Below are 16,381 nucleotides of genomic sequence, written 5' to 3' on the forward strand. Positions count from 1 at the left end.
ATGCAGAACGTAACACAACTAATAAGAAAATTTGACGTTGAAAAATACAAAGCTCATATTTTTATTAGGCTTATAAATTATTTGATTGCTTCTTTCTATAAATTTATAAGTTTCGAGAAATATAAATACAAAGTCATAAGAATTATCAGATCTGTCAAAATGCTCAGAATTATCAAAATTGTTGGCATTAATGGAATTATTAAAATTGTCAGAATTATTAGAATTTGAACCAGTCTTTGTTCTTCTTTCTAAGAATTAAATATGCCTCCATATATATATGCAGAACGTAAAATAAAATTTGACGTTGAACATTACAAAGCACATATATTTTTAAGTTTATAAATTATTTGATTGTTTCGTAAATTCATTTATAATAATTATTAACAAGGGATATTTATATCAAAGCATTATAACAATTCTTAAAGTATTCGTAAACTATTATAATAATTTATAGGTTCCTTTGCGAAGTTTTCTATAAATTTATAAGTTTCGAAAAATATAAAATATAAAACCATAAGAATTATCATATCTGTCAGAATAGTCAGAATTATCAAAATTATTACCATTAATGGAATTATTAAAATTGTCAGAATTATTAGAATTATTAATAATAAATAATTAAATAAAATTTCAATCAATCTAATTATTAGAATTATCGATATAAATACAAAACCGTTAACAATCATTAGAATTACGAGAATCCTCGAGATAATTAACATTTCTAAAATTATCAGATATATCAGGATTATCAAACGTTGCTTACCGTACAGCAGGCACTCGCGTTACTGCGTGAAACTCGTTCTAACCGTAGCCGCAGTAGGGAAAATATTATTCTACGCTCGAAAGTCACGGCAGAAGGTGAAACGTTCACGAACTAATTTATAGAAATCGGAAATGATCAGCGTGTCGCGAGGGTAAACACGTCGAAAGTGTAAAGCTGTCGCAGTATGGCAATCGTCACGTTGTTGTCATCACCCGGATACGTTTCGTTCGAGCTCCTAACATTTTCCGTTAGTTTTTCTCAATATCGAAGATATCCCACCAACGATCTACAGAAGCAGAAACGTGTCGAATTTCATACTTCACCGTCGTTTTCTTCTGTCTTTCCTGTAGTAATACTTTTGTATGTAAGTACAGAATATACATTTTGTAGTAAAATCCTGCATGTAATTTAATTAGATACTATGATAGACATACTATAATATAATTAATATAATATTCTATAATAGATTATTATATTTATATAATAATAATTATCATATTATATTTATATTATATTAATATAATAATCTATGATAGACATAATATAATATAATAATAGATAGAATATAACAATTATTTTAAACATTGTTTAGAAAAATGTTATTAAGCGTGAAACGATATACTCGTAACACGAGCAAAAATTATTTGTTGTTTATAATAAATATAATATAATTAATATAATATTCTATAATAGATTATTATATTTATATAATAATTATCATATTATATTTATATTATATTAATATAATAATCTATGATAGACATAATATAATATAATAATAGATAGAATATAACAATTATTTTAAACGTTGTTTAGAAAAATGTTATTAAGCGTGAAACGATATACTCGTAACACGAGCAAAAATTAATTGTTGTTTATAATAAATATAATATAATATAATATAATATAATAAATTCAATTTAAAATATAATTTAAACTAAACTAGTTTAGTTTAAATAAATAAGTTTATAATATAATAAATCTCAAGGAAATTTTTCGACAATTGGAATGATTAGAAAATATTCATTTTTAATTATTCAGATTACGAACAAGCATTGCGAATGATTAGATTTGTTTTTTCTTTTTTGCCTGTCAGTTTCTTCCGGTTGAAAGAAATTTTTGCCATCGATAGTGGCTATCAGTAAACGAAATTAAATTTCCTAAGGAATATTTTTTTAATTACAAATATTAACTCTTATACGATAAGGTTTACAATTTATTTTGTAACAGTTACGTCTGTTGCAAGTAATTATGAATAGTATTTTGCATTCAGGTAAAATTTTAGTAAAATTCCCATTTATATGTAAATTTATTTATCCACGAAGGTCATCTTATTTGTGGTTTCAATTAGACAGAAAAGTTAACTTTCTTTCATACGGAAGTAGGTATCTATGTCGATAAACGTGGTGTTCGTGGGATCCATCTGCAAAATGACTTTCTCCTTCACGTACATTATCAAGGCCATCCTGCTGAATGACCTTCGAAACATTCTAGCCGTTGCAGATTGTTCCTTAAAACGTTATTAACAAGATAATTTTCATAGATGGAGCGTATGTACGTTTTCGACACTGGGTACATATTTAAGAAATCAGAATTCCTAAGTCTACTGAAGCTCCGAGACTACAACTCGAGAATCGAGCGAAAAGCTCGTTCGTTTTTCGCTAACGTGGCCATTTCGAAGAATGTTATAAAAATTGTATAAAAAATTCAAACACACGCGTATTTGAATATTTTTCAAGAAACAACGTTACCAATGTAGTTTATTGTTCCTGATTAGATAGATTTTATGCAAATATGTAAAAGTAACGACTGGACGCTCTTTTGAAAGAATTTGAATAAATTTACTGAACGCAGTGTTAAAGATCCTCGGGTTATAAATACGAAAGAAGAGACGTAAATTGAATATAAATTCAGGAGAAAATTGAAAGTGTGAAACGAAGGGAAACTAATACAAGTAAAATTGATCGACACTCACAGACAAGCTGAGAAACGTACACGCATAATTCATAAAAAGAAATGCTTCTTTGTTTTTTGAGACGACCGGCTCTTTCGTTACAATGTTACACGCGATCTCGTTAGATTTACAATGTAAATCTATCGCGAGCGAATAAAAACGGATATAAAAAGGTTAAAAACAGATCTCATTAATGACGCGCCTGGAGTAGAACGTTCGTTTCATAGATGCTCATTTTAATTTGCAAGCTAATTGCAGGTTGGCAGGGCGAGATTTTTTCCATCGCTGGAAACACCAGGAGAACAAGCTCGCGCCACGGAATTAATCTCTCCCTCTCTTTTAACAACGTTGAAATCAGCTCCAACCACCGGCTTCCGTTCGCATGTTTTACAAATATTACATGTTTCCTCCGCGACCCGAGCTCCGCTGATCGGATCACGCTGATTAACTATTTTGCTTGGCTCGTGCAACCAAAGTGAAACGCATTTGTTACGGTCCCATGTTGAGCTCGATGGTTGACGAGGTTGCCTTCTTGCTGCCCTTTCAACTATCTTTCAAGCTGGTTGAAACAATCGTGTAGACGATTTTACGTACTTGGCAAGTTAATGAGAATTGTAAGTTGGTCGAGCGATTTTAAGTTACAGTGAAATCGATCATCGGTAACCAACAAAGAGAAAAAAATAATTTCTCTGGCAAAGACAGTACTTGTTATTTGTATGACAGTTAAAAACGATTTAGACGTACGACATCGATAATGTTTATCGATAATCAGAAATAATTTCTTTGCCAATAATGATGGTTATTTGTGTGGCAATTAAAAACAATTTAGACGTACGACGTCGACGATGCACGTCGATAACCAGAAATAATTTATATCACCAATACTGGTTATTAGTATGATAATTAAAAACAATTTGCGCGTACGACATCGATAATGGTTATAGGTAACCACAAATAATTTCTATCGCCAATACTGGTAATTAAAAACAATTTGGCTATACGACATCGATAATGACTATCGGTAACCACAAATAATTTCTACCGCCAACGCTGGTTATTCCTATGATAATTAAAATCGATTTGAATATACGACATGGATGATGGTTATCGGTAACCGCAAATAATTTCAATCGCCGATACTGGTTATTCGTATGATAATTAAAAGCAATTTAAACGTACGACATCGATAATGGTTATCGGTGACCAACAAAATTTGCATGGTTTATGATGGTTATTTGTAATCAAAGTACTTGAAACTTAATATACCTTGGCCCTTTTGCATTCAGAATTTCAGGTATCGTATTTTTCCTGGCATTTTCAAGCTCGCAATCTTCCATTCGTCTTTCAATATTTATTTCTGAAAGGCGTTTAAAAGGAATTAAGAAACCCCTAATTAATCTCCAATATCTTTTTCCTCTGTCTCAACACCATAATTTCTTTATCAGATTCCATACATTTCATTTTCACATTATCAAACAGTCTGCGGTGATATAAAAGTACCACCAAATGATACGAAATTGAATATAATAATAATATAATATAAATAAATAAATATAAATTGAATATAATAAATTGAATAAATTGAATATAAATTGGTAACTGGTGGTACAAGCGGAAAGGGGGTGATTCTACGCGAAAAAAGAAGTCGAAAATATAGAATAAAAATTTTTCGTTCGAGGCTTTGCTTTCGAGAAAATCGACTTTGAATTTTCGCTCGGTACGCGTGCACCTTATCACGTCTCGTTATAACGGATCTCACTGTAGATCGTTGTCTCGATAGAAAAATTAAAAAAAAAAATTAAAAAAAAATGTTTATTCTATATTTTCGACTTCTTTTTTCGCGTAGAATCACCCCTTTTCCGCTTGTACCACCAGTTACTAACCACCCTGTATTTGGTGCTGCTCGATTAATATACGTCACCATAGGACACTACGATAAATACAACGAGATGTGGAAATACTTTCTGTACCCACTGTATCCATTTCTCTCTGCTCATTCTATATCAACGATCACCAAATAAATAATTTATCTTGCTTTATCTTGCCAAAAGCACATGTCCAACGCTTGAATCAAATTTCAAATGAATATTATAATATAATAACAATGAATAATGAAATAACGAACAACGAATAAATGAAAATGTCAAAGTCTAACGCGAGGACGAGCGCACTTTCGATATTGAAATTCTCGTGTTCCGCGTTTCCGATATTTGTTCAAATGGCTGGCATCGAAGGAAACGAAAGAAAGGAAAAAAAGAAATCCTTAATTAACCTCTAAAGCGTGTTCCTCCCACTCGGCACCCTCGGGACACGTTATAACAGAGCAAAGACGGCTAGATTTCTCGATGCATGTCTGGTGGGTGGCTGAAAGAAACGCGGGGAACAGGTGAGCGAGCAACAGTAATTATCGCGTCATGCTCGACGATAATACCCTTCTCGTACGCGCCGCGAGCACAGCTGCCTGACGAAACAGAAAGCACGAGGATGAACTGCCTGGTGCTCGCGTGCGCTCGCAATTACGCACGTGTAATTACGCGCGTGCGATTACGTCGCGCGCGTTTACCTTCCGTGATCGTCCGGCTGACCTCCTCTCTCGACAGTCATTGTCAGCCGGCCTGTTTAATTAGTGTAAATCACAGCCGATACGCGGCCTTACTTTCAACGTTTAAGAGGAGATACGGGAACGTAGATCTGTGTAAGATCCGAGTGGAATTATGAGAACACGTGAGAATAACGAGATTGAAATTTTTCGGTTCGCGTTATGTATTAGTAGAGATAGCCGTGTGAACGAAGATCTGATTAACGTTGGAACGATGAAACGCAAGAGAGTAATGAGTTTGAAAATTTTCAAACACGCGAAGGTCACTTGCTCGGTTAATTTTACACGATCGCATCTTTCAAATCTTTTCGTTCGTGTAATCTCGCATAGCAGCTATATTCAGCGATTGTACGCAACCAATGGAGAGATTTGTTAATATAATGTGCAAATACTTGTACTTAGAGAGAATAATTGATATAATAGATAATGGAATTTTCGTACAATAGAACGATCAGTTTTCTCGTATGAAATTTCATCTATTCGAGTGCGGATTCTCGAGATATTTACGGATGCCACATATCTTTTCGGTTGCTAAGTCGCATAATTTTTTCAACATAGGTGGCTGCACACGGTTACGTTCCTTTTGTACCTCGAATCATCGAAGCTGTTTTTCCTAATACCACGAACGCTTCGCCATGAGAAGCCATTAGCACTTCCGTTTGCTGTCGCGATTTCTATAAAATCGTCATTATTATCGACTTTATCGCAACGAAACCGTTTCATTACATCGGTGTGTCTAAGGTTTTTGCCGCCATAGCCAGCATCAGAGCGATCCACGTCCTTCGGCTAATTTTCAATATCGTGTTTTTCATTTACAATAGCCGCGGCTCTGGCTTTTCCGACACCGCGTACTTTTGCTAATTCCACCGCTTTCGGCTTTTTTTCCAACCACGTGGTACTCTGTTCCCCGACAGGTAGAACGCCATTAGTTTCATGTTATATTCTCATAATCAGAATTTACTCGATCGAATTAAGGAAAGAATACATCGTACACGAACGCTAATGAAATATGTAGATATTTGAAACGGAGAAAAGCATCCGCTACTGGGAAATATCGTGTTTGAATGATAGAACGTTCGGATAATAGGGCATTCGGTTAATAGGGTGTTTGCACAAAGGGGCGTTCCACCGTAGTAGAATTATGAAACACTGGTCGGAATAACGAGTTTCAAATTTGTTCGCTTGTTCGATGTGTTAGTAGAGATAATTATGCGAATAAATACCTGGGTAATATCACGATTACGAAGTACGCCAAGCTAGCGAGCTTCAAATTTTTTGAACACACGGAATGTTAGTTGGTAAATTGAGTAAATTGGTATAAAACAAAGGCAGATAAATTGCTTGTCTACAAAGTGGCCGACCTCACCGATTTCAACCACCTTGAAATACGTTGTCAAGGTTAATAATCTGAACAACTTTTCCCTCTACACGTTGCCATCGTGTCGCTTGTCTTTAGTTTTCAAGACATTTCATTCTGGTGGCATATACGACAGGTGTCTGTGTTTCTATATAACCAGAACTTAGCTCATCTTCGATGATCGTTGTCACTCCGCATAAGAAAGAAACATAAACCGGCCAGGTTTCGGCTGGACAATTAATAAGAATTGAAATTGAATAATAACACTTCAACTGTGATACTGAAAATGCCACTGTTCAAGTGCCAAAATCGTATCGTCGTCGAAACGGAATCTTTCGCGAATATCTCGGAAACTAAAGGTAACACGTGTAGGGAAAGGTTGTTCAGAATTGTTAAAGTGATTCTACGCGAAAAAAGAAGTCGAAAATATAGAATAAACATTTTTCGTTCGAGGCTTTGTTTTCGAGAAAATCGACTTTGAATTTTCGCTCGGTACGCCTGCACTTTATCGGATCTCACTGTAGATCGTTGTCTCGATTGACGTTATTTTTTAAATTTTTAAAATTTTTAAATTTTTAAATTTTTAAATTTTTATTCTATATTTTCGACTTCTTTTTTCGCGTAGAATCATCCCCTTTCCGCTTGTATCACCAGTTACCAACCACCCTGTATAACGTTTTATTAAATAGAAAATTTATTAGAACAGAATAACTATTTTACATATTGTTGAAGTGGTCACCACTTCCAAGAAAACTCTACATCTGGTCTTTTTAGTTTTCTCAAGCACTGAAGCCATTGACAGAGCGTATAGACAAAAGGCTGCGACGAAGGCAGACCATAAACAGTAGACAGGCGACGTTGGCTTCGGGGTTTTCAGTTATAGGGCAACACTGCTAGCGTGTGGATCTGGACCAGCTGAAATTATATTCTTACTTATAATTACACTTCTGTATTAAAATATATTTTCTACCTTACAATTTATCCACGAGATTCTCTGTTTATACATCAAATAACCTCAACATATATAACATGATAACTTGAAATATTAACGAACAGCGCTCTATTCTCGTGTACATCTCAAACAGGAAAGAATTTGTTTTATTCATTCATTCAACACACACGCGATGCGCTCTTCTCATGGCGGTTTCCTTTTGTCTTCCTTTCTTTCATTCCTCGTACAATACACATGTACATACATCTATTAGGTCGTTCGAAGTTTCTTTCGTTGTATGAGGAAATAATGGACGTACAATATTTTCCTTTTGATATTATTTTATCGAATTACGTATGATCCATTTTGTTCTATCGAAATAAAGATCACAACGTTCCACAGACTAGGTTTCATGTTTGTATAAAGATGCGTCGTTGTAAAAGACGTGTCTATAAAAGAAAAACAACCTAATATTTTCTAACAAGAATATTGACCCTTTTTGTAAAGAATATCCGGCTGAATCGATTGGTATTGTAAAAAATGTACCATTTAAGAAAAACCTTGTCTGTCAAATGTAAAAAAAAAAAATGAAATTCAATTCGTTCGACGAATGCCTTGAAATGCGACGTAACTCGCAAACCAATAGGTAACGAGTTATTTTATATAGAGCACTTCTGATCGACTCACCCTGTATACTTGCTAGTCGCAAATTAAATTAGATCGTAAGAAAGACAATGTATCGCTGAACTGTGCAGACCTTGATCGGTTAGAGCGATACGAATGTTCTTACGTTCTTAGCATCTATAGTTCTTCCGCCTATCGTTCGAGGACGTTGGGGCGAGGTTATGGTTGGTGGAGTTTGACGGGACACGCAAGTTCTCAGTAGAGCATAGGTCATGGGTTTTGCTGCTTCAACTGTTTCTGAGCTAATTGTGGCTACCACTGTTTCATTCGGAATATAGTTAGAGGGTTATAATGTGTTACATTCTTATAATACATATTATTATGAATAATCGTGGCTACTAAATGCAATCAACAGAGTATCTATTAGATTGTTCGAAAAAGTGTCTTTTTCTCTTACAGACACGTCTTTTACAACGATGCATCTTTGTACAAACATGAAACCTAATCTGTCGAACGTTATGATCTTTATTTTGACAGAACAAAATGGGTCATACGTAATTATATCCTTATAAAACGAAAGAAACTTTTCGGACGATCTAATATATTTGTATAATTCGTATTATAATTCATCTTAACATTAAACGTTGTCATCTACGATTGGTTCGATGTCATCTTCGAAGACTCAAAGGGAGGAGACTGTCAGGATTGTAATTTTGTCTTATTCGTGTAAAATGCATAATCTCTTTTATCACAAAGGGAATATAATTCTCTATCGACAAGATAAAATTGTTTAGCCATTAAAATAGCAATCGCGATAATAGGAAACGAAATAAAACCGCGATAAAAACTTCTATAACAGCGTAAAGAATTGGCGAAGAACGAGTGTAGAAAATAAAACTCTTTACACAGAAATAGAACAAACCCCACTGGTAAAACAAAACCGTCGCGTCTCCAAACATCTGAAACAAGTAAAAAACCAATTCTCAACACCGGGACACCTTTCAATCTTTTTCTAAAGTCGCCATAGGCCACTGGTTAAGAAGATGGAGGAGCGACCGGATCGCGTGACATTTTCTAAGAGCAAAAACGACCTGTCCTCGCGAAGAAGAGGGTCCCCTACTTCAGTTTCGCGACGGCTACGAAGGACGTGGCTTTCATAAGTTTCCATTATTTGCGCGGAAGGCAGATGTTCCTTGTGACCGGCGAACGTAGGGAAAAAACCTGTCCCATCGGGACAGAAACCGACTCGTTGCTCTATAAACCTCGTGTTCACGTTTCGTCTTTATCTTCGAAAAGTTGTTTAAAATGGTCGCTAGTATATCATGTACGATTTGCAATTTAATTGGCTCGAACCAGCCAATGAATTACGCGTTTAATTTGCGAGATGTATTCGAGAAGTGGATGCAAATCGAATTGTGATCGGTTGACTTTATTTTTGATTATATATTTGACTTAATAATAGTAATAGCGGTATAAAGTATGATATTTGAACGCAAATTTCCTACATTACCACAGTGGTGATCTCTCGAATTTCAACAGAGCTGCTGTTTCGTTTAAATTTAAATGACGCAATCCCATCATCTTTCATTACCCGATAAGAAACTTATTAGCGTGCTGCGTGCGTTAAATCAAATACACGCGAACTATACGCTTAATAATACGCGATAAACATGTTAACGCTCTTTCTAAATCGCTAACAAATAAGACCAGCGAAACTTGATATTTATTCGACAGGTAAAATCATCGTTCCTTTGATCTTCCTCTAATGATTATCCAATGGAGATATAATTCTGAAACATGGTCTATAAACGAACCTACCGTGCATATAAAGAAACCTGTAAATAGGAGCTATATATAGAAACCTACACCTATAAATAAACTGTATAAAACCCAAAGAATTTACAGCAAACGTAACTTCTTATTATTAGGTTGGTGGAAAACTAATCTCAGTTTCGTAAATGCAAGAAGTAAAGCAATTTAGTATGTAAATGCTACGTTGAAACAAATGACACATTCGTTAAAAATTCATTCGTAGAATTCAAATTTCATCAACTATGAAAAAGATCTAAATTTGAATATTTGGCAAAATTAATTCATCTAATTCAACATTCCTCTCAACCGATCATTGAGTATAATTTCTCTATAATTGACGTCTCAATAACCTCGACTAACACGTTACACAAACTTCGTTAAAACAAATGAAAAATTCGTTAAAAATTCATTCGTAGAATTCAAATTTCATCAATTAGGAATTCAAAATTCTTGCATCGGAATATTGAAACGTGTAATTAATTTGTATATTGAGAACCTGTATTTTCGATTTCCTAATACTTTAGACGCGTCCCCTTAATGTATACTTGAGACATTTTCTTTGTTATACTTAAAGTTGCCTACCATGGTCATTATCGTCATTAGCGACTATATGCCAACGATACTTGGACTTCCCTAGAGCTCTTATCCATCCAAGTATCATTCGTTTCCAACTCTGCTTAACTTTCGTGATTGAGCGATTAATTTTCTTTTCTTTATATAACAAATTTTTATTAGAAAATAGTAACAACAATTTGTACATTTATACATCCAGAACTAAATATATAAAGGCATTTGATATAATATCACAGTTCGTAGCATCTGTCCAGTCTTAAAAGCTCAACCTACCATTATAATTAATTATTGGTATACAGTTCATTTTTTAGTTTTAGCTTAGTTTAGTTAGTTAAGTTAGTTAAGTAAGTTACCGCAAGGAAACAGTTAAGAAAAATAATTAAAAGAATGATAACTTTCTAGACTAAACCATAGCTTAATTATCGGTCCTTGTACATGTTAGGAATAAATTATCATACGATAACCAACGTTGATATTTAAATGCTAAATTATAACCTGAAAGATTTGTAATACCGTGTAATAATTTATCACAGGTTAGTCGTTTCCGACGTGTTCAAGTTGCATGTTCAATTTATATATTCAATTGAATGTTCCAATTTTTGTATTATTTGTAACGTGTGCGTGTAGTTGGCGCGCGATATTGTCTCGCGCACTCGCTGGAGAAAGAGAACACTGCGCCGAAGTGCCCTTCGTTATTTTCGATTTTACACCTTCTTCCGCACCTGTTCGTGCACGCCGTTTACGCAAGTATTTTATTACGTCGTCCACGAAATAATTGTCAGCTGCGTTATCGCTGTCAGCTAAATAACAGTGATCGTGGAGCAGGAACGAGTGGTTTCAGCGCGGGTACGATCGTCGACTACGGGATTTTTATATCGGCGCTTAAATATCGATCCTCAGTTTTGAAACTTTGTGTAAGCAGACGCGACCAAGTTGTAAATCAGCCGCGGTCGTAGCTTCTTAAACAATCTCCTCGATAGAATCTAGTGTGCGCGTCGAATTTATCGCGCGCAACAGGCTCGCAAATTGCATCGACATTCGACGTCTCGAATTCCTTCAAAGCGACTCCTAGCGCCGCGCAAGCCGCGTAATTGCTCTGCCCAGTCGGTGCGCGGCGATCGGTTAGGTTTTACGCCGCGGCGATAAAATCGAACGACGAGTTAAGGTGAGCACCTCATTGACAGCGACTATAACCAACACACAATGATTATAGAGTGGTGGCGAAGCCGTAAATCAGTTGAAATAGCGGCCTGTTCGACGTCGTGTTACCCTGTTGCACGCTTTTATTCACGGGAAAATTCAACCTGTCGTGATCATGTTCCGGGGAAAAATTGAAACGGGACAGGAATGTCGTGAGAATGTTTACCACTGGTGCGTTGATTCGCTGAACGAGTGTCGTGAACCTTCTCGGAGAAGTTTTCAGCCAGAGATACAACAGGTAGATACGGCGAGAGAATGTTTTGTAAGCGAGAGACGCAGGCGTTTTCCAATTGGACGTTCGTGAAATAACACTTTCGTGATTACATAGAATTGTCACAGAGGTCGATAGGTTCTGTTAGTCGAGGTTATTGAGACGTCAATTATAGAGAAATTATACTGAATGATCGGTTGAGAGGAATGTCGAATTGGATGAATTAATTTGATAGCAATTTTGCCAAATATCCAAATTTAGATCCTTTTCATAGTCCCATCGTGCATCCTTGGAAACCTCAACTTTTTATCTTTCTGCATACCGAGACCAATTTTACTCCTGAAAGATCTATTGCTTCAAAAAAAAAAAAAAAATCTCCAGCAATGCATGACTAATAAAGAGTGCGCCATCGAGCGTGTTACTTTCAAGCGGAAGTGTAGCAACGAACACGAGGCAGTTAGCGCGTCTGTCGTGTAAACCGATGAGGTTGGATAGTTTTGCGTCATGTTAATTCGGGTTATATAATAAATCGCAATTAGAAAGTGGCAATGAAAGGGGCTATCGTTGAACGTTGCATCTTCAATGGTAATCTTCCATTTGAAACTGGAGTAGACACGCAGTAAATTGTAATTAGAAAATGGCATTGAGAACAGTGGTTTCCAAGCGTGAACGATTGCACGTATTAACAGAGATAATTAACTGAGAAATTATTATATACGTGTTAATGTGATTATTGATATAAATCGTAATCAGAAGGAGAAATGTAATAAAATGTAATAAAAAATGTAACAAATAAATATTTAAAAATAAAAATAAAATTTCTAAGTAGACGATTCTTCTTATTATATAAATTCGTAGTTGTTAATTCATTGGAAAATCGCAACTTTTTAAATATTTCTAATTCGTGAATTATATCTAGAAGAGAGCGAGTTCAAGGACACGATGCCACTCCCTGACACTTTTGACAGTGGATAAAAAATCGACATGGCCGACCGTAATTATTCGCGATTCTATTTCCGTGTTTCTTCTCCCTATATTCGAGGGACCTTCCCGTAGGATTTCACGTGGGTGAGCCAAGATTTACGACGTATAACGACCCACCATGCTCTTTCAAGGCGCAGCCCCTTCGATGCCGAAAACGCTCGAATAAATCCTAAATCTGGCGTGATTCAAGTTGTCCTTGACTCCAGAGCTCGAGGACAGAATAAAATTTGCCAGAGTAAAAACTTTCTTCAACTGAAGGACCTTAATTTTAATTGAGAAACAAGATTTATACGAAGCGAAACACGTGACACCCTCAAATTACAATTTATTGCAAAAGATTGCATTTTAAAATTGTCAGAAAAATTACAGACCTCAAGAGTTTCAATTATAATAATTAAAGATGCAAATTTCCATAGCCTTCGTATCGTTAAATTATTAAGCTACAATGTGTATGGTAGCGCGCATCTTAATAAAGACTTTTTCATACTTTCTTCAAACTTAACGTTCAACTAGTATTATTAGAACACTGGTGACCATAAATTCAATTTTTTGTCTATCTAATAGATTTCCTTTACATTTTGCGTCTCATTCGCGATGAACACTATCATTAACGAACACGAAGAAAAATTAAATTAATATCTTAGACGAGCATTTTAATGATATGCACCAAGCCCTAACCAACAGCCTCGACAAACTTAAGTATTCAAATTCAAGATTTTATTGGCCGCTAACTGACAATTATAGAATTTCTTAACGACATAAGAAACACAATCGGATTAAAAATGACCCAACGAACGTAACTCCAATGAATTATTCCCGAAGCTTTATTGTGAGAGCGCAGATCGGAATCGAGTCGAATGGTCACGGGCAGTATGCAAAATTATATACGATGCGTCAATATAAATCGCATCCTTGGAAGTGTGTCTCCTCGTTGGCTAAATATAATTCGTCCTTGAGCATTCCTCTCAGGCTCGTGGATGGAAGAACGATCTCGTGACGATCTCTCTCGACGACGGCGACGACGACGAAGACGACGAAGAAGAAGACGAGGACGAGATCGGAAGGATCATCACGTCGACCGAGTCAACCCCTTCGAATTGGAAATCAGGATTCATCGGTTCGTGGAAGGGGTCGGAGCGGAGGGCCACTCGAAAATCAAGATGTCAACGGTGGTCGTTGGTCGCGCGGAATTCGGAATCAGCCAGCGCCGGATGCGCGGCCATTTTCGTTACACCAATCTGCCAGCGACGTTGCTGCTTTCGCGAGACGATTTCGTGGACGTCGTCGACGCGTGATACTTTTCATAATTATCCGTTATATTATTCAAACGATAAGGGCTTGCTGTCATTTAGCTTTTCTATTTTTTTTTTTTTTTTTTTTTTTGAGTGAGGATATTTCTTTGATTGTGAATGTTGCATTCTTCGGTATAGTTGTTTAAAGAAATTGAGACTACGACCGAAAGAGATGCTAATTTTACTTGTTTGTTGTTTAGTTAATTCCTAATCAACATAGTTATATTTATTATAATATTTACTTTAAATATTTCTGCTTCTTTTAACGTTATTGAGATTATTGGTTCTTAAGGCTACTACTCTTGATGCAATTTATTTACGCAATCTTTTTATGGAATATTTCATTAGGTGTATTTTACCCATCTATGGACGAATTCAATTTGTTGCAAATGCTTCTCAACATGTCTCTCCTAACATGTTTCTTCTCTTATTTTTTCGTTGGTCCCTTACCCGAAGAAATTTATCCTTATGAATATTGATTTTATAAATACAAATAGCCATAGAAATTTCCATTTTTCCCTGACTCGTTTGAAATTAGTTTCGTCAATGGGACGCGTATTACCTGTTTTCTGTTCTACCTCATTAAGAAGCAAAGCAAACTTTAAACAAAATTGCTATTCTTCCCAGTCATAATCATTAACGTCTTTTACAACGTTACAGTTAGCAGATAAGATCAACGATTAAGCAAACAATGATTAAAAACGTGATACGATGGGGAAAATGTAAAAAGAGAATTATAAAACAGTCATAAGCATAATCATAACTACAAGGAAATTACATGGGATTAAAGTTACGAGCTCGAGCAGGCACGTGATATAGTTACGACGTTTTTAGTTAATGTTTCGATACAGGAAGGTGGCAATTAAGATGCACGAGACGTTCTTACCAGTCGACGGATACAAACGTCCATCTTTGTTTTCGATTGCCGAAACGACCGTCGCTTAATTAATTATTCCTCGCGTACACGAGGACTCTCTTCTTTGCACGTGAGCGTTTAGGCTCGATTGGAGATTTCAAAACGTGTCCCAAACGTGACAACATCCATTGCCAAAACTACCAAAACCAAACATTTCCTCTTTTTTCCAATGCTTTCTTTCAAATAAATTTTTGAACTAATTCTTTTTAAGCTAACTATGTTCTTTTAATTCTATCGAAGGTAAAATAATATTCTGGTTCTTTTTTTCGAATTTTATCAGGGATACAATTATATTCTTAAAGAGATCTGACGTTGTAATTAAACTGCATGAGTCGAATCACAATTGGAACAACCAAACTTCTTCGTAATGAATTAATATACCGTTTCTCCTTTTGACCAATTTTTAAGGAAGCATCAAGTCATCGCAGAGAATTGTTTCCTTCTGCAATAGCAACAGAGGATATGCGACTTCGCACACACAGTTCCTCCAGACGTGAGTACCTCACGTGATTCGAGTGATTAGTGTAATAATTTACATTTATGTAGAAAATCGTATTAATGGCACCATTTATATTGTTCTCATTACATTTGACAGAAACTCAAGTAATTCTCCCGTGATTTCCTGCTTCTGTTAATTAGCAGAGTCTATAAATCAACGGATTGCGCTGCGGCTCGTAACGACTCGAAGGGAGTTCCTTATCAAAATTCATATTTAGACACCAATTTATTAATTTCTGAAATATTTAAAAATTAAAAATATCTGTTCACTGAGATCTTCTAGAAAGTACTTATCATTGCTATATACTTATTTGCTAATGAAAAATATCAGCAAAATATTCAACTACCTACTTTTAGCATCCACTTACCATCAACAGAATTTACAAACTTCATTAAGTCTCACTGTTCACTACGTACCAGGTATTCTGCCTATATATTATAAAGTACAAATAAAATACAAAATACTAAACACCAGCTACCAATCATTCTACAATTTTACCAATTTTCGGCCCACTAATTGAAACGCCTAAGGCCTGGCATCCACCTGAAATCAAAGTTACGCTGTGCTAAGCTTAAAAATATTTACTTCGATACGTAGGTACGGAATTGTTTTCACTAGAAGTTAAATTTAGCTCAGCATAGCTTTCCGCGCGCTTCACCTCACCCA

The 16,381-nt window shown here is 35.5% G+C and overlaps 1 protein-coding gene across 3 annotated transcripts in view; it reads left to right on the forward strand.

Moving 5' to 3' along the window:
• The first annotated feature begins 909 nt into the window (after positions 1-909).
• Cog1 (conserved oligomeric Golgi complex subunit 1) overlaps positions 910-16,381 on the forward strand; it is a 143,769-nt gene continuing 128,297 nt past the window's right edge. For all 3 annotated transcript variants that reach the window (XM_069121611.1, XM_069121614.1, XM_069121612.1), the window contains exon 1: positions 910-1,127. The gene's annotated coding sequence lies outside the window, so the exon portion shown is untranslated. The remainder of the gene's footprint in view (positions 1,128-16,381) is intronic.

The sequence above is a fragment of the Bombus flavifrons genome, chromosome 10 (assembly GCF_040668555.2).
Source record: "Bombus flavifrons isolate JBK064 chromosome 10, iyBomFlav1_principal, whole genome shotgun sequence".
Lineage (NCBI taxonomy): Eukaryota > Metazoa > Arthropoda > Insecta > Hymenoptera > Apidae > Bombus > Bombus flavifrons.